This window comes from Ambystoma mexicanum, chromosome 1q (assembly GCF_040938575.1).
Source record: "Ambystoma mexicanum isolate Mex_15411 chromosome 1q, UKY_AmexF1_1, whole genome shotgun sequence".
Taxonomy (NCBI): domain Eukaryota; kingdom Metazoa; phylum Chordata; class Amphibia; order Caudata; family Ambystomatidae; genus Ambystoma; species Ambystoma mexicanum.
Genome location: NC_090922.1, coordinates 1,326,909,662 through 1,326,933,710, shown reverse-complemented (window position 1 = coordinate 1,326,933,710; position 24,049 = coordinate 1,326,909,662). Strand labels below are relative to the sequence as shown.

Genomic DNA, 24,049 nt, shown 5'->3' with positions numbered 1-24,049 from the left:
AGCAATCCTCCACTATCCTTCTCGCCCTCTTGCCACCCTCGGGGGGTCCACTGTCCCCTGCACCCCTCCGAGGAAGACCTTAAAAAATGGCAAGCTGCTCCACATTGCTCTGCCGTCTAACATCAGCAACTTCCTCAAACTCATGGATCTTGATGTGCTCACCCTCATGGAGACATGGTTCAAGGATAGCTCCATCACAAGCTTTGACACACTCCTCCCTGAAGGTTACAAAATCCTTTCTGCGCCCAGGCCCAGGAAGACAGGTGGGGAAGTTCCGTTTATGTTCTCAGAATGGATATCTGTGTCCATCAGCCCTACTCAGGCCTACTCCTCCTTCGAATGCCTAGTTTGCATACTCTCACTCTCTCCTAAATCTTCTCTACTTATGGCCACCTTCTATCAGCCACCAGGGCAGTCCACTCTCTTCCTCTCAGAATGGGCTGACCATGCCTCCTCTCTACTTTCCTCCTCTTCTCAACCCCTCCTGATGGGTGATTTTAACATTCATCTGGACTCTCCTGACTTCTCAGGTCCTTTCCAAAACCTTTGTGACTCTCACTCCCTCTCTTTCCTACCCTCTGGCTCCACGCACAACACAGGCCACACTTTGGATGCTCTCATCTCTACTGACATCCCTCTCTACCCCAGTCACTACCTCTCTCACTTGGACTGACCACTCTCTTCTCTCAGCATACCTGAAACTCAACTCTCCTCTTGCAATGGCACGCCCGGCAAAGCCACTCGGCTTCAGAGTCACCAGACCCATGAAAAAGTGAGAGCGGCTGCCTTTGCCTGCACCTACTCTCCTCCTCCCATTCTGGCAGCTGACTCCCACCCTGACAAAGCCCACTTTAACTTCAATCTCTCTATCACCACCACTCTTGATACTTTTGCCCCTGTCATGACGGTCCGACTGAAGCCTTCCAAAAAATGCAACTTGTTGTACAACTCCGATCTGGCTGCCCTTAAACGCAAATGTAGGGCAGCTGAGCGGAAATGGAATTCATCGGGTGAACCATCTGACAAACAGGCCTGCAACCTCCTTCAAAGGCAATATCAACTCTGCATCCACTCCAAATAAGAGTCTTTATTCAAGTGCGCATCTCTGCGGCATCAAGCAACAAGGCCAAACTTTTCAAAGTCTGTAAGGAACTGGCCAATCCTACAGCAGCCTCTTCTTCTGTCACACCCATCCAGGACCTTTGCTTGTCCCAGGCTGCACACTTAATCACAAAAACCCAAGGCATCCTTCCTCCCTCTCTTCCACACCATAGCACTCACCAACATCGGAGCCTCCCTTTGCCCCCCTCCACTCCCCTTCTCTTCTCTCTCACCCGTCACACCCGATGAGGTCTCGAGACAAGTCTGGTCTATGAAGGCTTCATCCAAACAGGTGGAACCCTGCCCCTACAGAACCCATTAAGGACAATATTGACTCCCTCGCCCCAGCCTTGGCTGATCTCTGCAATATCGTCTTTTCCACAGTATTTTTCCAAACTGCTCTTAGACACTCCCTTGTGCACCCTCTGCTCAAAAAACCCTCTGCCGACCCCTCCATTCAGGCAAACTTCCACCTTATCTCTATCACTCCTTCCTGGGGGAAATCCTAGAGAAGTTGGCTATCTCTCAGCTGCCCCTCCACACTGAATCTATTGGTTGCTTCCACGACCATCAGTCTGGCTTTAGAGCATCCAGAGGCTCAGAAACCGCTCTTCTGTAAACCTGTGAAGACCTGCTCTCAAACCTCGGCACTAACACTTCCTCTGTCCTCATTCTCCTTGACCTTTCCTCTTCCTGTGACATGGTTAACCACAACATCCTGATCGCACATCTCTGTGACACCCTGGGAATCACAGGTCAGGCACTAGCATGGTTAACCTCCTATCTCTCTGACTGCCCATCCCAGGTGGTACTCAGAGCCTTTCACTCGACTATCACTCTCTCAACCTGTGGCATTCCCCAGGGATCTAACCTATCCCTCTTGTTCTTCAAAGTCTAGATGGCTGCCTTGGCGTGTGTGATTGCCCCTTTCTGCGGATGACATGCAACTAAACTTCAAGCTATCCTCAGCCACCTCTTCCACCTCGCTCATATCTGACTGTCGGTCCGAAATTCAGTCATGGGGTGCTGCAAACAACCTCTGCCTCAACACCAGTAAGACTGAGATAATTTGCATTGGGACTCCTGCTCCCGCTTTCCCACTCTCACTCTGGCCCGCCTCTTTTGGTCCTGCGCCCGCATCCACCTGCGAGGTAAAAAACCTTGGGGTCATCTTCGACTCCTGTGTTGCTCTGTCTCGTCTTGCTTCCAAGTCGAACGCTTTTCCCCTGAGATATCCTCCCAAGACAATAGCCTCCCTGCCATCCTCCATCTTGAGCCTGATCTTCTTAAGTTCCGGAAACTCCTCAAGACTTTCCTCTTCTACTCTTCCTTCTCTCCCGCTCTACCCTGCTAACCTACCTCTCTGCTCTTTCCCTCTCCCCTTCCTTTTCCTCACAGCTGGCTGACTGGCTGCCTGGTGTACCGCAGAGTCTCACAGGTCCCAGGCAACCTCACCAGGCCTCTCTCTCAATTGCCCCAGGGCCGTGCACTCACCCCACCCTCACTCCTTTTGAGAAATGACTGATGAGAGTGGCTCTCTCTGCACTGACTCCACCGACTGGGGGCACTTGGACCTCCCCCTCCCTGTATCCATCTGTGCACTTGCACCATCCGTATGCACTGTGCCGGAAGATCGTCTGTCTGATCATCCTAATTGCACTTGGTAAAACTGCAGAGTCGCCTCCGGGCCTATTTGCTGTGTCTCAACTGTAATTGTATTATATACACCTACTCTGCCTGTGCAGACTATTACCGTCTCAGAATTTGTAGGGCTCTGATTCAACTGTTGTTTTTCACACGTTCCCACCCTACATGAGCGCTTTGAGACACTTGCCTTTTACATAACCATTACCATATCTGATTATATCATTGTTTAAAATGAAATAACTATGTTAATGCGGCTTTCCAAAACGTTTTACATGGCAGCCTATCAACAGTGAACTGCAAAATGACAAATCCACTACTTCAGGTTTTCAATTGAAAAAGGTTTGGCAAATGGAAACATGGAAGTGTGTTTGGGTTAAACTGTGGGCATATTATTTATATATTTATTTATTTGTTGTTGCATTTATTTACAGCGCACTCAACCCAGAGGCATCTAGGTGCTAGTTATAGAAAGTGCATTGCACGTTTATTTCATATGTGCAGTAATGGTACGGGGGGGCCAAATCAGATGTGCAATAAGCATAGAGTACAAAATCCGTCAGTGTATACATTCTGGAAAAGCCTTGCCTCATAGTACTGGGGGCTACTTCAGGCTGCAGACAAGCAAGAGAGACATAATTGGTGTAAATATGTCATTTGAGAGAGGCTCACTTCATAGGCATAGTGAGGTAGGTAGCAGTCAAGAAACCAGTGCAGCGCAGGCTGATAAGTCATACAAAATACAAAATGCAGGGCGAAGCTGAAAAGGCATAGCCGGGTAGGTTGAGGTTATCGTACATATGCTGTGCAAGGCTAAATCAAGCAGAGGAAAATAGTTAAAATTACAGGAGTAGCACGAGGTAGATGCAACATGCAAGCGGCAAGTGCAGCGCAAAGCAGAGTCTGGGAAGAAGTGTGCACAATACATCGAATGGAACAGTAGAGCTGGTCCTGATGGTCATATTGGGATATGGTAATGGATCAGGAAACCACACCAGTGGCCTAGCGCTGCATCAGGCGTAGAAGGCAAGAGAAAGTCTCCAGGGATCGGTGCAGCAGGTCATGCTCGCGTTGACCCACTGGGACAGCTCACCAGGGCTGGATTCCTCCGTTTCCTGGACCTTGTTCCGACCCCCTTCTCCACAGAACCCCCTATACCCCAGTCGTCCTCCATGCCATCTTCCCACCCATGTGTCACCTGGGTGCCCTGTGGAGCTGCCTCCGACCGTGCGGCCAGGCTGGTGGCCAACAGATCCCTGCCACAGTCGGGAGTCGGACGTCCAGCAGGGGTGGCCACGTCAACGACTGCACCCCAGCTGGAGGAGGATGTGCAGGCACCATCGGACAGGGCACATGGACAGCAGCAGCTGCAGCAGCAGGAGGCTGTAGGTGGGAGCCACGATAGCTCGGGGCCTTCAACATCGGAGGGGCAGGCATCGGCCGGAGGGCAGGAGGACCCTGGACGGGAAGTGTCTTCCGTGTGGCAGCGGTTGGGCCACGCCATAGATGCGGAGCGGCGGCAGGCAGAAGAGGCGCAGCTCACGATGGTCAGGGCGGAGAACTCCATGCGGAGGGCCCTGAGGCGGGCCGAGTGCCTCGAGGCAATCCGCAGGGAGTTGGAGGTGAACATGCCGGCGTCCCTGCGGACCCTCGGGGCCATGGAACAGGACCGCCTCCGGGACATAGATGAGGAGTTCGATGATGCCCTGGCCCGGAACAACACTAAGTGAGCCGCTGGACTGACCCACCGCCATTGTATATAGTTATTTAGTGATAGGTTTCCTTTGCAGTTTATTTTTCTTTGGAGTCGACGGACACTGCTCCACCTTTTGTATATAGTTCCATTTTAGGTTTTTTGGTAGGTTTCATTTCTTCTCTTGGGATGATGGACCCTGAATACTTTGTACATAGTTGGGCTTTGGATTAGGATATTTTTTTAACTATGAATATTTTTTGCCATGGAGCAATGGTTTTCTATTTCTTTTTTACCTTCATTTACTTTTCATGGACTTGAACTTTGGAAGATATTTTTTCGTATTGGCATTTGTTGATTTCATTTTGAAAAGAGACAGCCTGCTTAATTTTTTAATTATTTTACTTGTGTATTTTGGTTGATTTTGATAGCCATTGCTGTTGTTTTTAATACATTATTTTGATTTTTTCATTCTTCAATGTGTGGTTTCATCTCATTGTTTTCATGCATGTCATGATATGGGTTTTCAGGTTCCCTTGCAACCATTGTGTGTGTGTGAGACAGATGTGTTGATTTACATTGTTTCCATTGGAGTAGTATCATGGGCACATGTAATACTTGGTTGTGTCTTTGGGCTGTGGTGGCTGGCCATGAGGCACATGCTTGAAGATTGTCAGGGCCTGTGGGCAGGGGGACATGAGTGGGGGCCTGGTGGAGGTTGCCCCTGGTGGCGGGGGGGGTGGGGGTGGTGGTAGACATGGGTGGGGGCCTGGTGGAGGGTGCCCCTGCACTGCTGGGGGGTGGGGGTGGTGGGAGACATGAGTGGGGGCCTGGTGGAGGGTGCCCCTGCACTGCTGGGGGGTGGGGGTGGTGGGAGACATGAGTGGGGGCCTGGTGGAGGCTGCCCCTGCACTGCTGGGGGGTGGGGGTGGTGGGAGACAGGAGTGGGGGCCTGGTGGAGGGTGCCCCTGCACTGCTGGGGGGTGGGGGTGGTGGGAGACATGGGTGGGGGCCTGGTGGAGGCTGCCCCTGGTGGCGGGGGGGTGGGGGTGATAGGGGACATGAGTGGGGGCCTGGTGGAGGCTGCCCCTGCACTGCTGGGGGGTGGGGGTGGTGGGAGACATGAGTGGGGGCCTGGTGGAGGGTGCCCCTGCACTGCTGGGGGGTGGGGGTGGTGGGAGACATGGGTGGGGGCCTGGTGGAGGCTGCCCCTGGTGGCAGGGGGGTGGGGGTGATAGGGGACATGAGTGTGGGCCTGGTGGAGGCTGCCCCTGAACTGCTGGGGGGTGGGGGTGGTGGGAGACATGAGTGGGGGCCTGGTGGAGGGTGCCCCTGCACTGCTGGGGGGTGGGGGTGGTGGGAGACATGGGTGGGGGCCTGGTGGAGGCTGCCCCTGGTGGCGGGGGGGTGGGGGTGATAGGGGACATGAGTGGGGGCCTGGTGGAGGCTGCCCCTGCACTTCCGGCGGGGCTGGTGGGAGACATGGTGGGAGACATGGGTGGGGGCCTGGTGGAGGGTGCCCCTGGTGGCTGGGGGTGGGGGTGGTGGGATACATGGGTGGGGGCCTGGTGGAGGGTGCCCCTGCACTGCTGGGGGGTGGGGGTGGTGGGAGACATGAGTGGGGGCCTGGTGGAGGGTGCCCCTGCACTGCTGGGGGGTGGGGGTGGTGGGAGACATGGGTGGGGGCCTGGTGGAGGCTGCCCCTGGTGGCGGGGGGGGGGGTGGGGGTGATAGGGGACATGAGTGGGGGCCTGGTGGAGGCTGCCCCTACACTGCTGGGGGGTGGGGGTGGTGGGAGACTTGAGTGGGGGCCTGGTGGAGGGCGCCCCTGCACTGCTGGGGGGTGGGGGTGGTGGGAGACATGGGTGGGGGCCTGGTGAAGGCTGCCCCTGGTGGCGGGGGGGTGGGGGTGATAGGGGACATGAGTGGGGGCCTGGTGGAGGCTGTCTCTGCACTGCTGGGGGGTGGGGGTGGTGGGAGACATGAGTGGGGGCCTGGTGGAGGGTGCCCCTGCACTGCTGGGGGGTGGGGGTGGTGGGAGACATGGGTGGGGGCCTGGTGGAGGCTGCCCCTGGTGGCGGGGGGGTGGGGGTGATAGGGGATATGAGTGGGGGCCAGGTGGAGGCTGCCCCTGCAATGCTGGGGGGGTGGTGGGAGACATGGGTGGGGGCCTGGTGGAGGGTGCCCCTGGTGGCTGGGGGTTGGGGGTGGTGGGATACATGGGTGGGGGCCTGGTGGAGGGTGCCCCTGCACTGCTGGGGGTGGGGGTGGTGGGAGACATGAGTGGGGGCCTGGTGGAGGCTGCCCCTGATGGCTGGGGGGTGGGGGTGGTGGGAGAAATGAGTGGGGGCCTGGTGGAGGGTGTCCCTGCACTGCTGGGGGGTGGGGGTGGTGGGAGACATGGGTGGGGGCCTGGTGGAGGGTGCCCCTGGTGGCTGGGGGGTGGGGGTGGTGGCATACATGGGTGGGGGCCAGGTGGAGGGTGCCCCTGCACTGCTGGGGGGTGGGGGTGGTGGGAGACATGAGTGGGGGCCTGGTGGAGGCTGTCCCTGGTGGCTGGGGGGTGGGGGTGGTGGGAGACATGAGTGGGGGCCTGGTGGAGGGTGCCCCTGCACTGCTGGGGGGTGGGGGTGGTGGGAGACATGGGTGGGGGCCTGGTGGAGGGTGCCCCTGGTGGCTGGGGGGTGGGGGTGGTGGGATACATGGGTGGGGGCCTGGTGGAGGGTGCCCCTGGTGGCTGGGGGGTGGGGGTGGTGGGAGACATGAGTGGGGGCCTGGTGGAGGCTGCCCCTGGACTGCTGGGGGTTGGGGGTGGTGGGAGACATGAGTGGGGGCCTGGTGGAGGGTGCCCCTGCACTGCTGGGGGGTGGGGGTGGTGGGAGACATGGGTGGGGGCCTGGTGGAGGGTGCCCACGGTGGCTGGGGGGTGGGGGTGGTGGGAGACATGGGTGGGAGCCTGGTGGAGGCTGCCCCTGCACTGCTGGGGGGTGGGGGTGGTGGGAGACATGGGTGGGGGCCTGGTGGAGGGTGCCCCTGCACTGCTGGGTGGTGGGGTGGTGGGAGACATGAGTGGGGGCCTGGTGGAGGGTGCCCCTGGTGGCTGGGGGGTGGGGGTGGTGGGAGACATGAGTGGGGGCCTGGTGGAGGCTGCCCCTGGTGGCTGGGGGGTGGGGGTGGTGGTAGACATGAGTGGGGGCCTGGTGGAGGGTGCCCCTGGTGGCTGGGGGGTGGGGGTGGTGGGAGACATGGGTGGGGGCCTGGTGGAGGGTGCCCCTGGTGGCTGGGGGGTGGGGGTGGTGGGAGACATGGGTGGGGGCCTGGTGGAGGGTGCCCCTGGTGGCTGGGGGGTGGGGGTGGTGGGAGACATGGGTGGGGGCCTGGTGGAGGCTGCCCCTGGTGGCGGGGGCGTGGGGGTGATAGGGGACATGAGTGGGGGCCTGGTGGAGGCTGCCCCTGCACTGCTGGGGGTGGGGGTGGTGGGAGACATGAGTGGGGGCCTGGTGGAGGGTGCCCCTGCACTGCTGGGGGGTGGGGGTGGTGGGAGACATGAGTGGGGGCCTGGTGGAGGCTGCCCCTGCACTGCTGGGGGGTGGGGGTGGTGGGAGACATGAGTGGGGGCCTGGTGGTGGCTGCCCCTGGTGGCGGGGGGGTGATAGGGGACATGAGTGGGGGCCTGGTGGAGGCTGCCCCTGCACTGCTGGGGGGTGGGGGTGGTGGGAGACATGGGTGGGGGCCTGGTGGAGGGTGCCCCTGGTGGCTGGGGGGTGGGGGTAGTGGGATACATGGGTGGGGGCCTGGTGGAGGCTGCCCCTGCACTGCTGGGGGTGGGGGTGCAGGGGGACATAAGCAGGTGTGCAGGGTAGTCCCCTGTTTTGTGGGCTGCCTGCAGGGGCCGTGGAGGGTGTACAGGGAACACCTGTGAGGACCCACCCAGCCTAATCGCGTGTGTAACTTCCCACGCACCCCTGTAATACACGTACCAAGCCAAATCGCGTGTGATAATTCCCGCGCACCCCTGTAATACACGTACCTGGCCAAATCGCATGGGAGAATTCCTGCGCACCCCTGTAATACACGTACCCAGCCGAATCGCGTGTAATACTTCCCGTGTACCCCTGTAATACACGTACCCAGCCAAATCGCGTGTGATAATTCCCGCGTACCCCTGTGATACACGTGCCCTGGCTAATCGCGTGTAAAACTTCACGCGTACCCCTGTAATACACGTACCCTGGCCAATCGCGTGTTAAACTTCCCGCGTACCCCTGTAATACACGTACCCTGGCTAATCGCCTGTATAACTTCACACGTACCCCTGATATGCACGTTACCCGCTTTGCGTTCCTTGTTTGGCAGCCCTGTAAACTGGTCCAGGGTTAGCGCAGCCCTTTGCGATGATTTTGCGATTTTGATGGCTTTTCCTTGCGCGAGGGCGTTCTTGGGGGCGTTACTGGCGCTGCTGCAGGGTCGCTGCGATACTCTGCGCCACGGCTGGTTTGGGAGCCTAAAATCCATGAATACGCTGTGCGCGGAAATCGGTTTTAGCGCACCTGCCTGGCGCAGACAATCGCACGCGGACACTCTGCGCCAGCCGCTTGCGACACTTTTCTGCGAAATTCTATGAATTACCCTGCAATTCTCCTATCGCCACAAGGGGAAAGACACACATTTCTGTGTTAGTTCTCTGTTGTGAGTTATTGTGGTTTTTTATCTATCAAAGAAATGTTATCTATGAGAGAAATACTCAATCTTTAGCTTACCTATTCGCCCAAAAGTATTGTTATGTACCAGGAGGTATGGACCTTCATCCCCAGTTATTGCAGATAATTATTGAAAAGTGATGGGTTGAGGATCTCTTTACCTATAGTTAAAAATATATAATCACGGTTCCTTCTTAGTAAGATCTACATACACGACTATCATAGTCTGTGTACTGTTATTACATCATCTTGCGGAACTTTAGCGTGGTTCAGAATTTCAATAAAGAATTTTACTAATACCTCTAAAGATTGCAATATCCCAAATGAATGGATCTGACAGTGCCCGTGTCTTTTTAGTAACCAATATATACGGAGGCAAACGTATCGGAGAGGAACTTCCTGGATGTAATTCTTTTTGGCCTTGGTCTTGTTTCAACAAAATAAACGACAAAAGAAGGATAGTGACTTAACATCTGTACAATGTGCCTAAATTCAGATTTTAAATACAAAGTGCTGCGTTTACCTTTCGAAAATGTTATATGCGAAAAAGGAGAAAGAAAACGTGATGCTATATTACAAGGTCTCTTCAGAATCCTTCTTTCCGGTTAGGGAAACAGAGAAAAGGAGATACATTGGGCCATCTGCCTCAGTATACTTATGTCGCCCGCAGCCACCAGAAATATGTATGCGGGGGATGATGAAAAAACTACAAAGAGGGGAGACGGGAAGACCGGAACATATTCATGTTTAGTGCCCTTATAAGTAATTGTTTTGCAAAAAAGTCCCCTCTTACTAAATAGAAATAACTCCCAGGAGTGCTTACCTCCTTAATCCTGTTCTTTCTTCTTTTCATACCGTAGCCATCTGCCGGCGAGGACCTGTTCCGCGGCACAACAAAGTTTGTTTTAACTTACTACGAAGACCGGAAATGGTTACAGTGCAGTGCGTCACGTAAATGACTAGACCGCTGGGTTCTGAATTCTCATCTGGATCACGCTGTATCGCTACAGTTGCCTTGTTTTTTAGGGGGCTGTTCCTAAGGATTTCTATTCTATTATCCCACGGCATGATGTACTGTCGTGGATCAACCTGTTGTCCCAACATGGACTCCCAGAGAAGACTATAGAGAGAAATTACGTGACAGAAACATATGACACATCTGTGTGTCGTGTGCATGATCTTAGTCTTGAAACAAAAGACGGAAAAAATATAATAATAAATGATAAAAAGTCTTTGTACAATCTAGAAATAACCTATCCATCAGGAATTTATGGTGAGCATGCAAGTGAGAGCTGTTGTCAATGAAAATAAAACAAATGAAGCAGCCAGCAAAGGAATATTTGTCGAAATTATTCTATTTCAGAAAAAACCTTTGTTAGACATTGATAATTAATAATTAAATGTGTTCATAGTCAGCATGAGTTAATTATTGGAGGCACAATATTTAATTAATCAAATAATACATTAAGTTAATTATAGTTCCCTTTATCATTTCAAATTTTACAGGTGGAGAGATACTAATCTCTTGATGAAATAACTAAAATGGAGCTGTAATGAAGCTACTAAGCATGAAATGGTCATAGGAATAACGACCATTCGACTGCCGTGTTTAAGTCTTGATTTGCTGTTTTTAGGTTATGAATCCATTTTTGTTCACTCTTGGTCAGGGCTAGATCCCTGTTGCCACCCTGAGATGGTTGAGGAACAATTTGGATAACAAACCCAAAGGGGGTCTGCTGACTCATTATTCACCTGTATAAATGCAATTTCCATCAAAGGTCATTAAGGAGATAATTTCCCAAAAATTTAATTTAACAAAGAGGACCACTCACATTTGCGCTGAAACGGTCCACCACTATCACAACTGTGGTCTAATGCACAATCTTGAATTCTGTCCAGCTTGACAAAAGACCCACTAATTCCCCAGAAATGTCCACGGCGTCCAGCAAGATCCACTGGCCCTAAAACATCCAGAGCCAAATTGCACCACCCCACCGGGCGAGTTGACTTTGATCACAGGCTGAGAACCAGCAACCATACATTTACCCAAACTTTCATATTCAATAAACTTACTCAAATATTTCTCAATTTCCCTGTCAAACCCAGTGCCACCAGTATTCCGCCCTTAGCAGCCCTTTTGTCTTCGACACTCCTATATGCCATTCATGGGCTATTTGAATTCATTTGTGTCACACAGACGTAGGCACTATCACTTGGTCCCACCTGTACAACAAACCACCTTCCACACATAGTTCTGATCGATATTCCTAATACTACTTTTCTTCATCACCAAGCATTCTCTTGTCTGGCCAACCATTTCTCACACATTCTATGACCCTTCACATTACTTCTTCCTTTCACAATGCCTACATCCACTCATCCCTTGTAATGATACCCTCAACAAAGACCATGGGCCCTCATTACGAGTCCGGCGGTAACCGAGGCGGTAAAACCACCTGGTTACTGCTGGACTCGTATTACCATTCCGCCTCTGTGATTCCCGGAATTACCGGGGCATTACAACCCCGGTGTCCCAGGAATTCCGGAGGCGGAATGGTGTAAATACCCATTCCCATTAATGGGAATGGGGTTCATGGAAACACCTGCACCATCTCGTGATGGTGCCGGTGTTTCCTCGTCCGCCTGCAGGTGGGCGATGGTAAACCCGCCAGGTCAGGGAACGCCACCTCCCGCCTGCAGGACTCGGGATCGGGCGGTCCGGAATTAACAGTGGCGGCGGGTTCACTGCCACTGTTATTTCTGGACCGCCCGACCTGTAATGAGGCCCCATGTCTGTCAGATCTGGCTTAGTTCCTTCCTCTTTTCCCCCTAATCTCGATAAATGATCTGCCATCTGTCAGAATGTTCTCTTTCCCAGGTATGACTTCCATTACAAATGTGGCCACCCAACTCGCAATCCTCCTAAATACTGTGCCCAAAACTTTGGACTCAAAAATCTCCTTTAAAGGTTTATGGTCAGTCAAAATTCGGCACCCAACACGTTTTTGAACTTCTCGACAGCCCAATGACATTCCAGGGCCTCCTTTTCTAAGACTGAATAATTCTTCTATGCACCCCTCAAAACTCTTGATGCATGGGTAACAATTTCTTCTCCCTTCTCACCATTACTCTGTGACAAAACAGCTCCTATTCCATTGTCAATGGCATCAATGATAGACTTCTTGTGGGTATCATATTGGCCCAGGGCCTTCGCCATGTTGATCTCCCTTTTGACCACGTTAAATTCTTCCTAAAACTCCCACTCACATTCCACACCTTTTAGTCTAATAGTGACCTCAGTCTTACCACCTTGTCAGCGAAATTTCGTACAAACTTCGGATAGAGCTCTATCATTCCCAAAAAAGATCTAAATTATCCCTTACCTTTAGAAGTCGTCACCTTTTTTCCAAACGCAGTCATACTAATTGTCACAGAAGTGCTTACTGTCCTCATGTTGGGTTGCTGGCGTCCTCGCACCTCACTTCCCCTTGCGCAAGATTGTCCCTGCTCTGTTCAGAGACGTCCATGATCCGTTAGTGTCCTGGTAGCCAAGCAACTAGACCGCCCTCACGTGAATCAGCAATGTGCCCAGACGCTGTTCAGACATCATCAGTATCGACTTGCTTGAAGACGAAGAGGCCTCTCCCGGCCTCTGACATCTGAAGACACACTCCGGACGAGGTTAGACCACTGTGGCACTGTGGATATCGGGCTGCTCTCAGCCTGATCTGCACAGCACTCCTTCTGCTGTAGCGCTCCCACTCACAGCTCTCATCCCATCCTCATCACCAATGAAATTAAGAGGGACCTCATGTTCTCAGTAAGTTTCTTTGGTGATTTATTTTCCAATTAAGCTCCGAACCCCAGCTCCTCATGACCATCAGCTCCTTCATCCAGCATCAACTGGCTCCTCTAGAGGTCCTTCATGCATACAAATTCCAAACCTTCCATGTTACCATGAAGCAATGCACAACAATTTCCTTCACAAATGCAAGGGACTCCTATTGGATCAGATGGCTTATTACATCGGCAAAAAGCAGGTGTATTCCAAAGGAATCCATTGTAAATGCTACCTACCATTTGTAAATTAAAAGCAGTGTTTATTTGTACTGCAAAGTGCAAAAACAAATGCATACAGGCAATTGAACCTGCATTTAAACCTTTGTATTGCACTTTGCTGTGCAAATGAGAAGAATTGCACGGAAGGGATGTGTTCCCATATAAGTACAAAAATAGTTGGTCCACTCCATGCAACTTACATGGATTAAAAAAAAAATGCCCTTTTTATCGCATTTGTTTTACACTTCCAGTTTTTATTTTCTAAGACCTGAAACTATACAAGTCAGGTGTAAATGGAAAGGCATAAGCCTTTATTCCAGCCTTTTACATCGCAGGTCATTTGCATTTTATTTGAAGGTGGAGAAGCGTGACAAGGCAGAAATAATGTCTTCAAATACTTCATGTATTTTTATGCTGGCATGAAACCAATGGATTCCTATGGAAGCTGTTTGCATTCAGCACCTGCTAAAAGCAGGCACATGCAATATCGATCCATTGTAACTTCCGCCAGCAATGCAAATTTGCAGGCAGCATTTCGATTTACATAATGGAGTTTAAAAGCAAGGATTATAGGTTAATGTGCCTGTATTTACGATTTCATTTTGCACTCTGCTGTGCAAAAGTAAAAACTGGCATGCAGAGGACTAAACATCACATAGGGGCTAATGCTTGTGGTCGCCTCCATTGAATGTGCATGTGTTTGTACCATGATCTCATTTGTGCTACACTAATTGTGGATACAGTCTGATCATTTTGCTTGGCAGGCAGCATTTATAATGGATTCCTATCGTATTGTTGGAAGAAGTAGCTTATTTCTTCAACTTTGCACATTTTATTGTTTTTAATCTGTACCTTCAGCTATGCACCATCAGACCTACTACTGTAGTGGCTTGTTAGCTCAATGTATTCATTTCTAGATGCAAATGAAGGCTGCTACACACGTTTGTAATTACGCACTTTACATAAGGAATCACAGCTTGAATCCTATGTTGTTACATAACTTATGCACAGACACCAACTCACATGAAACATCTATTGTAAGGTACACATGCAAAACAACCTTTGATTTGGTATTGCATTAAAAACATATACGATTTGTTAGATTCCTGCGTTCATTGATTATTTCAACGATATATAAAAAACGTTTGTTTTTCAACTTTCTCTGGCCCTCCCACGCACATATATCACTGGATGGCACATTGTAATCTAACCCTCTGCGATAAAGGTAAAATCTCCCACTTGAAAATTAGATCCAGCTTACTTCATTAACCTTGTGGTACCATAAAAGTTACTGAAATACTGCTTTGTGTCAAATCTGACACCTTGCCAATGATTCTGCACAAGGTATTTCATTTGTGTATCTCTTTTTTTATGCTCACCATCCAAATAATTTCTTGTCTCTTTGTATCTTAAATAGGCCGTCTCGCCCTTGGGCTTTTTCTTCCCCCACACTTTAGGCCAGCAATCTAATTTTGTGCAACTAGGTAGGACTCAGCTCGTCCTTGCCAGACCAAGGCCCCTCTGCCAAATATTGAATCCTCCCCAGTCACAGCCGTCAGTAAACTCCAACTCCCAGCACAGACGTCAGCCAGTTCTGACTCCAAACACCAACTTCATAACTCATCCTTTTTTCCTCTAACTCAACTGCCTTCATTCATCCACACCCCTCGGTTTATTTTCTTTACATTTCACCATCTTCTTCATATGATGTCATCTCTCTCCATATCACATGCCAGCTTGTGTAATTATAACGCTCACCTGGCATCCACAGGGATGTCACTCAGCCTGTTCTGACCTCTTACGACCTCAAACCCTTCCCTGGAGTCTACTCGACTGGAGACTGGGCCTTGTTTTCTTGGAAAGTGTGCTATCCGTCCTGCTTTCAGCGCAGGGGCGCGTTGATTGATGCAGGCTCGTTGCTGCCTAGTTACTTCACTGGCAAGAGTCCGACAGGTAAGTATAATGAGTCTTTTGCACAGTTCTTTAACTTCGTTCCTTTCCTTCCTTAGATGATGGCTGGCGTCCGGGGATGGCGACGTGCTGCTGAGATGAGTAGCACTGAAGGTGAGTGAGAGCGCGGAGCGCGATGCGACCCTTTCGTATTTGTATTGAACTGAGTTCTTTTTCTGTGTCTTTTAGGTGCCGCAATGTTTTCAGCGTGGATGCCGGTTATGAAGAAGAAATGCGGTGAGTAAGCGCGGTATGCAGCGCCTCTAGATGCTTCCACGCTAACCTGCAGTGTCTTTTCTTTTCCCTCTTGCAGATGGATGAGAAGTTCCAGAGACAGAGTTCCCCCAGAGCGGCTGGGATTCAGGTAAGTGTTTGAAGCTCGTACAGTCTTTAAAAATAAGCGAAGATTTGCTGAATGCTTACTAATGCCCTTTTTTTTGTTCTTTTCCCTTTTCCTTAGGAAGCGGCGTGCCGGGATGGGAATGACACCGCCAAAGATGCCCGCAGAACAGAAGGAGCGATGAATGATGGGCAGAAGCGCCGCAAGGTAAGGCTGTTCCTAATGGTGTTCTTGTTCTTGCAGGAGCTGAGCACAGAAGAACGATGCAGGCCTACTGGAGACCGATCCGAACACGGTGAGTATCACGCTGCAGGTGCAGAAAACACAAAGCATGTTTCTCAGCCTGGGCATGGCTTAAATAGTCTCTGGGTATTCCAGGTGTCTCTGGGCTGAACCACACCCAAAAGACTAGACTGCACATGCAGTTCTGGGAACCGAAATATGTGGGGGCATCCATCTTGTCCCCATCAATGCACTACAATTCCAATCCCCAATGTTATCCTATGGGAGTGAGTGAGTCTGGTGCCACAAAAGCCAAGTCTGACTCCAAGTGGGTCTTTGGAGGGATGGAGAGGCCCTTGAGGGCCATGTAGGGGATTGTGGCCTGGCTCCAGCCTGACATATTGGAGGGCTGGGGACATGAGGGGCAGAAATCATGACCCATTTGAACAAGATTCCGTTTGCCTCAATCTCATGCTGCTCTTGGAATAATGTTACTTTTACATCCCTTTTTCATCCCTTTCATTTACTTCCCTTCCCTCCTATGCTAACTTACATGAACAATAATTGGTTTCTTTCAAGGCCAATCTCACTTCTGCTACATGCTCAGCCCACTATGAATCTTTTTCTTCATGGAGCACTGTTGTTCTCATTTGGTTTTACTTGGGTTTTTTTCTGAATCAATCTATGATTTATGCACCTGCGGCTATGCTAGCATTTGAGTGGCCTATGTCAATCTAACCAAACTCTACTCACCTCCCAACTCTAAATGTTAATGTAAAATGTTAATGCACCTAATATACACATTCTTTATCTCATACATTCTCTAACATTCACCCCTTTTCTGTGGAGGACACTGATCAAAATATGGGGACTCTGCAGAACACATTGCAAGAACACACTGGGCCTCATTACAACTCCGCCGGTCTGGAAACATTGGCACCGGTAAGCTTGCCGGTACCGTTGTTTCCGGACCAGCAAACTACAAGTTCTGCGAGCGGGTGCCTTTCAGCATGCCAGGTGTGACTTGGCGGACGGAACAGCACCCGCTCGCAGACCTTGACGGATGCATCCGTCCTCCCCATTCCCATTTGAGTCCAATTGGACTCAAATGGGAATGGGGAGTAATATTTTCCGGCGCCTGGGAATGCACAATTACCGGGTCCGCTGGGGCTGTAATGCCGGTAATTGCCCATTCATGACCTCCGCCAACCTCGTAAATACCCCCACTGTACTGCAATGACCTTACTACAAAAGATCATGACACATGGTGTGTAACTGTATAATGCTCTACACATGTACTGACCAACCGCCCATGCTTGATTAATTTACCATGCACCAATACCTCAGGTTTTGGATTTCTTATTGACACCTCACATCCTTCCGTCTTGATCTACCTGTAATCCACATACAGCATTTGTTGCATCAGGTATCAATGGTTTTCCAGGGAATATGCAATTTTGCTCCATGAACTTCACACAAATATTTTTGGAATTAGGTACAAACCCATCTCCCATGTCTGAAATGCCACAATTTCAGGAGTAACAATTGGTATGTATTTATCATTTTGCCAGAAGCCTACATTATTTAAAATTTTGGTGTGATATATCAATTTTGGGGTGATATATGGAATGCTCAATAAAAATCCAATCTCCATTCGCTCTTTATCAATGTGCAGGGGACTCACACTTCCTATCTCAAATGCATTCTTTTTTCTTGTTTTGGTTCCATTTCCCAGCTGGTTATCCATGCCATCATTTGTTGGATGATGTCAGATGATCCAAAATAAAAGGATTAACACCATGAGAGGTGACTTCACAGTGTTCCAATAGATATTAACTAACAGCCAACCCTGAGAGTCAGCTGTAGACTTCATCCCCGCTCTAACTGAAAGCTCGTTAGAAAACAGGAGTGAGTTAACAAATGTTGCATTTCTAGACAGTATACACAGACCTCCCACAGGGCGTCCCACAATTCCACAAGTAGCTAACTCGTGATAAGAGGAGAAACCATCAATGTTGAAGACATATTTGACACAAGTTTCCTGCCAAAAAAATTAATTAAAAGAACCAAACACATTGCATTTCATGGGATCATTGAGGAAGGAAGTAAAACCCCTCGAAATTCAGGAAAATATTTTTACATGCAGATTGGTTAGAGGCTCTTCTCAGCTAGTCAAAGTTCCATAAATATCTGAGCAACCAGTTCAGGGATGAGGTATGAAGCTGTTGATATTGTTGAGGCCGCCTTCACCTTCCCACAGTAACATTCACACCACTCTGTTCTGGAGTTCTGTCCTCACTGGGGTTTTGAGTAGCACACATTTATTTCTGTTTTTTACTTAAGAAGTCTTCCTTTCCCACGCCCCTTTGCCCCTTCTTCCTAGTTGTAACAGATTTTTGACTACGAGAGTCAAGAAGATTTCGAAAAAAGCCATTTATGCTGCCTGTAAGAGTCGATTTTGTAGACCCATAGCTACCGTTAGCTTTTAAGTTGGGTACCTCAACAGGTTCAGCACACTTTACTGTAAGAGAAGGCTGTTGTACCTTACGCTTCTTTTTCTTTTTCGTCTTTCCATTAGTCTTCTTCCCAGGAATGTATTTGTGTTTATCACTCAATGTACTAGGTGGCGGTTCCGAGATTGCATCCAACGAACCTCCTACACCTTGAGCAGGAGTCTCAGACTCCACCATTTGGGCCAGTCTGGTAAATTCTTCTATAGTAGATACAGATAAGGGAGTGTCCTCAAAACCCATATTCCCTGGCGCATTTGGTGGGACCTCGAAATAACTGCAACATGCCCCATGAGCACGAGTATCTTACTTCACCGATTTTTGCGCTGAGTGAAGCCATCTCCACTCTGGCACCCTCCCACTGTGCAGCCAGTTGAACTATTTTTGCATCCTGATTTGCTGATAAGAGACGGAAATTCGCCACGGTCTCGTTTGTAAAGTCATTCACTGCAGACTTTAGCACTACCAGCGAGATTTAGGTCAATTCTAGGTCCTTGGTAATCTCAGTATCCCAGAATCAGGAAGAGTAATACAAGTTTTGTGAATAAGAGCAGCCACACTTCTGAGAGCCCACCGAGGAATTACTTTTGGAAGAAATCCTTTGCCTGCTACTTGGGTCAAAGGAAAACTCCCACAGTCTCCAAATAGCACACCACGATGGCAGAGGCAAAGGTCGCACCGAGCACACCAGGTATTAAGAAAGACGATTATGTACTTTCAAAGATCAATGTGTGACACAGCTTATTCAAGTCCAAAAGGCCTTTTCTTTCAATAGTGAAAAAGAAGTTCGTAGCTCATCCAGCAACCTATTCTTCCAAGCCGTCTGAGCCAAAGACAGCAAAAGGCAGACACCTCTGCAGACAACTCCGTGAACGCACTGCGTCAGGCTGGAGTGTTTGTAGTAGCGGAGGTGAAGTGAGCTCCTCCTCCTTCCTTCACTTAGGCAGGGAAAACAGACTTGCTGAACAAACGGAAACTCCAAGCACCAAATATAAAGGCAGCAAAAGGCAGACACCTCTGCAGACAACTCCCCCGCCAATAAAATGCACCAGTTTCACCCATTATTTTAAAGATTTTCTTGAAGAGAGAAGACCCCCAAGCTCCCCTTTATTGGTTTGAGCAGCCTCGCTACAGTTGGCTCTGGCATAATTGTGGGAAATATTTTGCTCCCCTCCAATTAAAAAAATCACCATCTGCCACTGGTAGCAGGGCTGCCACATCTTTTGCAAATAGATGTGAAATTAAACCATGATACTGCTCATAAAGTGGGACTTGTATTACTTTGATTTGATTTCTGAGCCTCTGTTACAAGGAAAAAGCTGCAGTGCATGAGTGTGGCAATTAGGAAAAGTAGAAGGTGAAACTGCCATCCACCACAGATTAGGACCATGGATCCTTGGTGAGGAAATATCATTGAGCCATATTATCCACTACAGTGATAGATGGGACTTCAGCAGACAAACACTGATATTGCTAGTCTTCAGAGGAAGAGGAAGCAGGGTAAACGAATCCATTCACAATATACCTGTTCTGCTTGCTTCAATGTCCGTTAGATGATCTAACCTGATGGTGGGTTGATCGTTGCTTTAAAAACACAATCATTCAGTGAATGATTTAGACATGTCATGCCTTTGTTGACCAGATATGGAATAAAAACATTTTGTGGGTTGCTTTTTATGCACTGTTAAATCCTACAGGAACTGTGACAAAGTAGTGACAGAGAGATAGGGTCTGTGACAAAGGAGTGATGGACAGAAAGACTGATGATGGAGTTACCAGCAGAGCGAGTGATAAGTGAGGGGCTGTGACAATGGACTGACAGACAGAAGGAATTTGATGAGAAAATGACTGAGAGGGACTGTGACAAGGAAGTAGGTGGTGAGGAAGTGACCAACAGAATGATTATGAAGAAGGCATGCAAACTAGGACAGAGGGACTGAGTGGGAGATCTACGACTGAGCCCTTAACCTCTATCAAACACCAAACTATAGCTAGCTTTGCAGCTGAAAATTAAAATACTTCACTCTGCCCACTGAACAGACAATATGCAGAGGCTCAAGACCTCATCAGTCACTCTGAGCCTTCATTTGAGATAGATGGCTTTCCACTTCCATGAGATGAAGAGTGCCAACAATCTGGCACTTAAAGGTTCAACACATATCTTCATGTGTCAGGCAATATAGATATAATGGATAAATTAGCCTTCACATCTATTTTATTTATTTATTTTATTTATTTAATTTATAGAACGTGCAACAACCCATAGGCGTTGAGGCACTGTTACCATTAACCAGTTACTTGCATATACATGGGGAAAGAAAAAAACATAGAAGAACAAGCATTTAGTAGGTAGGGCATTGCAAAGGAGAGTAATATGTGATGGAATGGTTTAAGTAAACAACCAGGTTTTCAAGGATTTCCGGAAAGCCCATTAGGAGGCCTCCACTCTCAAGAAGGAGAGAGGGAGTTCCATTGACCGACTGCGATGAATAACAAGCTGGAACTTCCTGCTTTCATGATTCTTTCTTTGGGCTGTCAGAGGCGATACGTGTACATCGATTTGGTGGGTCAAGATGACTGCGCTTTTCTAAAGTTTCTGAGAGAGGTAGGGGGGTGCTGTGTTCATCAGGTGTTTGTGAGAGATGGACATGGTCTTGGAGATGATCCGTTTGTGGATAGGCAGCTAGTGGGCTGCTTTTTCTTGCTGCAGAGATGTGAGCCTGGTTGGGAATGTTGAGAGCTGCTTAGAGTGTTTTGTTTTGAATGATTCGAAGCTTCAGAATGTTTTGGGATGAAGTACATGTGAATAGGATATTACAATAATCCAGCCGCACGCTGATGACAGATCTTGCTATGTTGAGGCAACTGTCAGGGGATAGGAAGGGTCTGGCAGCATTTATCAGCTTAGAAGTGTAGGCTGTGGAGGAGGCGATTGTGTTCACTTAGCCCGTCATAAAGAGGGTGTAATCTAGGTAGAGACACAGTGTCCTAACTGATGAAGGGATGGGGGATCATGGTGTCATCAATTTTAAAGGCTGTATATTGGTGGGAGATCTTGTTGAGCATTGTGGGAAGACCAATTAACACGATTTCAGTTGTATCCTCATTTAGAGGTTGTTGGCTGCCATCCATGATTGAATGGTGTTGTAGGCGTGTCAAGGTTGTTTGAGTGATCTGTGTTATTGCCAGAGATGAGTAGGAGGATTTGTGTATCTTCTGCATAGTTGGTATAGGCTATGTTGAGGGAATCGAGGATGTCTAAGAGGGGTCTTGTGAAAATGTTGTATAGTGTGCGTGATATGCATGATACTTGGGGAATCCTGCAAAGGATAGGTGCAGTTGGGGCATTGGCGTTGTCAGAGAACACTTTCATGACCCTTCCTTTTAAAAAGAAAGCGGTCCATGCTGTGGCTTATTAAAGAAGTTGGCTCAGGTAGTGAGGGGATGGAAGAGGATTTTGTGATCTACCAGGTCAAATGCTGCTGCTAGAACGAGGAGGAGGGCTGGCTTTCCCATGTCTCTGAGTTCATTAATTTGATTGGAGGTGTGCAGATTCTGTACCATGGCCTGGGTGGAAGCCTGATTGGCGCATTCAAAGAATGTGATTAGTTTCCAGGTAGTTTTGGATCTAGGCTTACCTTGATATTCAGTTTAGTTTGGAGTAGGCACAGATTGAGAAGCCAACTGCAGCTTGACATCCAGCTTTCAAAATCTGAGAGTTGGAGCTGGGACTTACAGCTTGAAACAAAGATTGGTTCCCTTTATTGCAGTGGGTGAAACCCCATGGGCCTGCGGCCTCTTTCCCAGGGAAGTGTGGGACGCCAACCAGAAATGGGGGGGAAAAGAAATGTATTTTTTTTTTATATAAAGGGAGGAAAGAAAAAAAACAGAGTGAGATAGGACATCCATGTTTGTGCATATCCCATCCTTCCATGGACCCCATCACACATGATCAGTGTGACAGGGCCAGGCTTAGGATCTGTGGGAGTTTTTGATCCAGGAAAAAGACACCCTGGAAGCGTGCTCTCTATCCCTTTCCAGAGAGCATGCTTCCAAGGTATTTGAATCCAGTCACAGGAATGAAATGGGGCTGTGATTATATCAGGTAAGGAGGGGAACCTTGGGGGTGTTTGTGGAAAGGGTGGGGGAGCGCTTGGGTTATTTTTGGATCAGGTGGGGGCCCTTGGATTGTTTTTGGAGCAGGTGGGGGAACCCTTTTATTGTTTCTGGAGAGGATGGGGTCCTTGGGACAATGCAGGGAGTGGAGTGTGGTGGGAAGGAGCGGGGTGGGTCACCCCTGGCAAGGGGTGGCTCATCCATGATAGGTGAGGGGCCATCGAACCCAGTGGTCTTCTCAACCCGTATGGAGGAGCCGAGAAGCCAGCACACTGAAACACTGAGCGCTCTTTAAACCCCTCTTGATTGATTTGGTCTCCCTCACTACACTCGGCCTCTATGGCATATCTGGCGGAAATCTATACGGCCCTCCACTGGCCCTGGCACTATGCTGAGACCATGATGAGAGGAGCCCGGGCACTGTGGTGGAAGCAGAATGAGGGAGTGGGAATGGGATAGTGATGGGAGCAGGGTGAGGAGAGCCCAGGAACTTTGGTGGGAGCAGGGTGGGGAGAACTCAGGGTCTGTGGTGGGGTGGGGAGGGCCCATGGACTGGGCTAGAGTGGGATGAGGAGGCCCAGAGACTGTTTTGGGAGCTGGTGGGGGAGCCCAGGGACCATACTGGGAGTAGGGTGTGTTGCTGGCGCGCAATAGTTCACAGACATTTGAACTTATTGTTCAGTTGGCATTTTTGGGGGGTCCAACCTGCCCACATTTTGCTCGGGGGGCACAGGACAAAAAGGTTTGAAGACCACTGCTTTACTGAGTTCCTTGTGGGAAGTGGGGTAAGTGCCCACCACTGACATGTGCCAATCTTGGATGTGCCACTATTCCTCACCCTAAAGGACAAGAACGCGGGCCTGGCACCCTTCCTCCTCACGATGCTTACATGTGACATTTTACCTCACCAACAACCCATACCTGGCATCCTGCCTCAACCCACCCACAATACAAGTCTCACCCTTTGCTTTTTGTGCCTCCACCCACAGCATCGGTCCCATAACAGGCTTCCTTTATCTGCACAACACAAGCCACATACCTAGCATCATGCATCCTGCTCCTAAAACACAAACCTCGCTCCTAGCTCCCCACACCACAACCCCAACATCCATTCATAACGTGTACATCTCATGCAAAATAAAATTATGCATATTATAATAACATGCCAGTACAACACTTCTGAAAATGCATTAAAACAAGGAAACCATAAGGAAACATTTATTTTGAAGAAATGTGCAATATAAAGTAGGATCTGAACCTGTCATGGCAGACTAAGTGCCTCATCTGGAGATGAGCGGAGCAGTAAAAATGTGGCAGCAATGCTTTTACCTTTGCATTACTCCTCCGCCCAATCCTGAGTTTGGGTGGAAAGTGTGAGGTTATAGCTGGAGGTTAAAACCTCCCTTCCACGCCCATTTTCCGTGCTATTATCGCTGAGAAACCCCATAGAGTCCCATGGACTCCTAATAAATGAGGATTAATAGCGCACTGCAACTCAGGATAGGAGCAAATTGCACCAGACCGAGTTGCGGTAACGCTAATAGCATTTGGGGGCATGCCAGCGCATTTACTGCCGGCATACCACCCAACGTGGGCCTCATCCCGTGTTGGGTGGTATCCCGGTGCTAATTGCCACCCAACACAATTAGCGTTACCACAACTCGTCCGGCACAATTTGCGCCAGATCTCTGGTTGCGGGGGCAGTAAGGACCCA

General features: G+C 49.5%; 1 long non-coding RNA gene across 4 annotated transcripts in view; it reads right to left on the bottom strand.

Annotated features, from left to right (window-relative positions):
• LOC138547073 (uncharacterized) overlaps window positions 1–24,049 on the bottom strand; it is a 53,669-nt gene that overhangs the window by 23,172 nt on the left and 6,448 nt on the right. For all 4 annotated transcript variants that reach the window (XR_011290992.1, XR_011290989.1, XR_011290990.1 and 1 more), the window contains exon 3: window positions 9,962–10,016. This is a non-coding gene — a long non-coding RNA (uncharacterized lncRNA). The remainder of the gene's footprint in view (window positions 1–9,961; window positions 10,017–24,049) is intronic.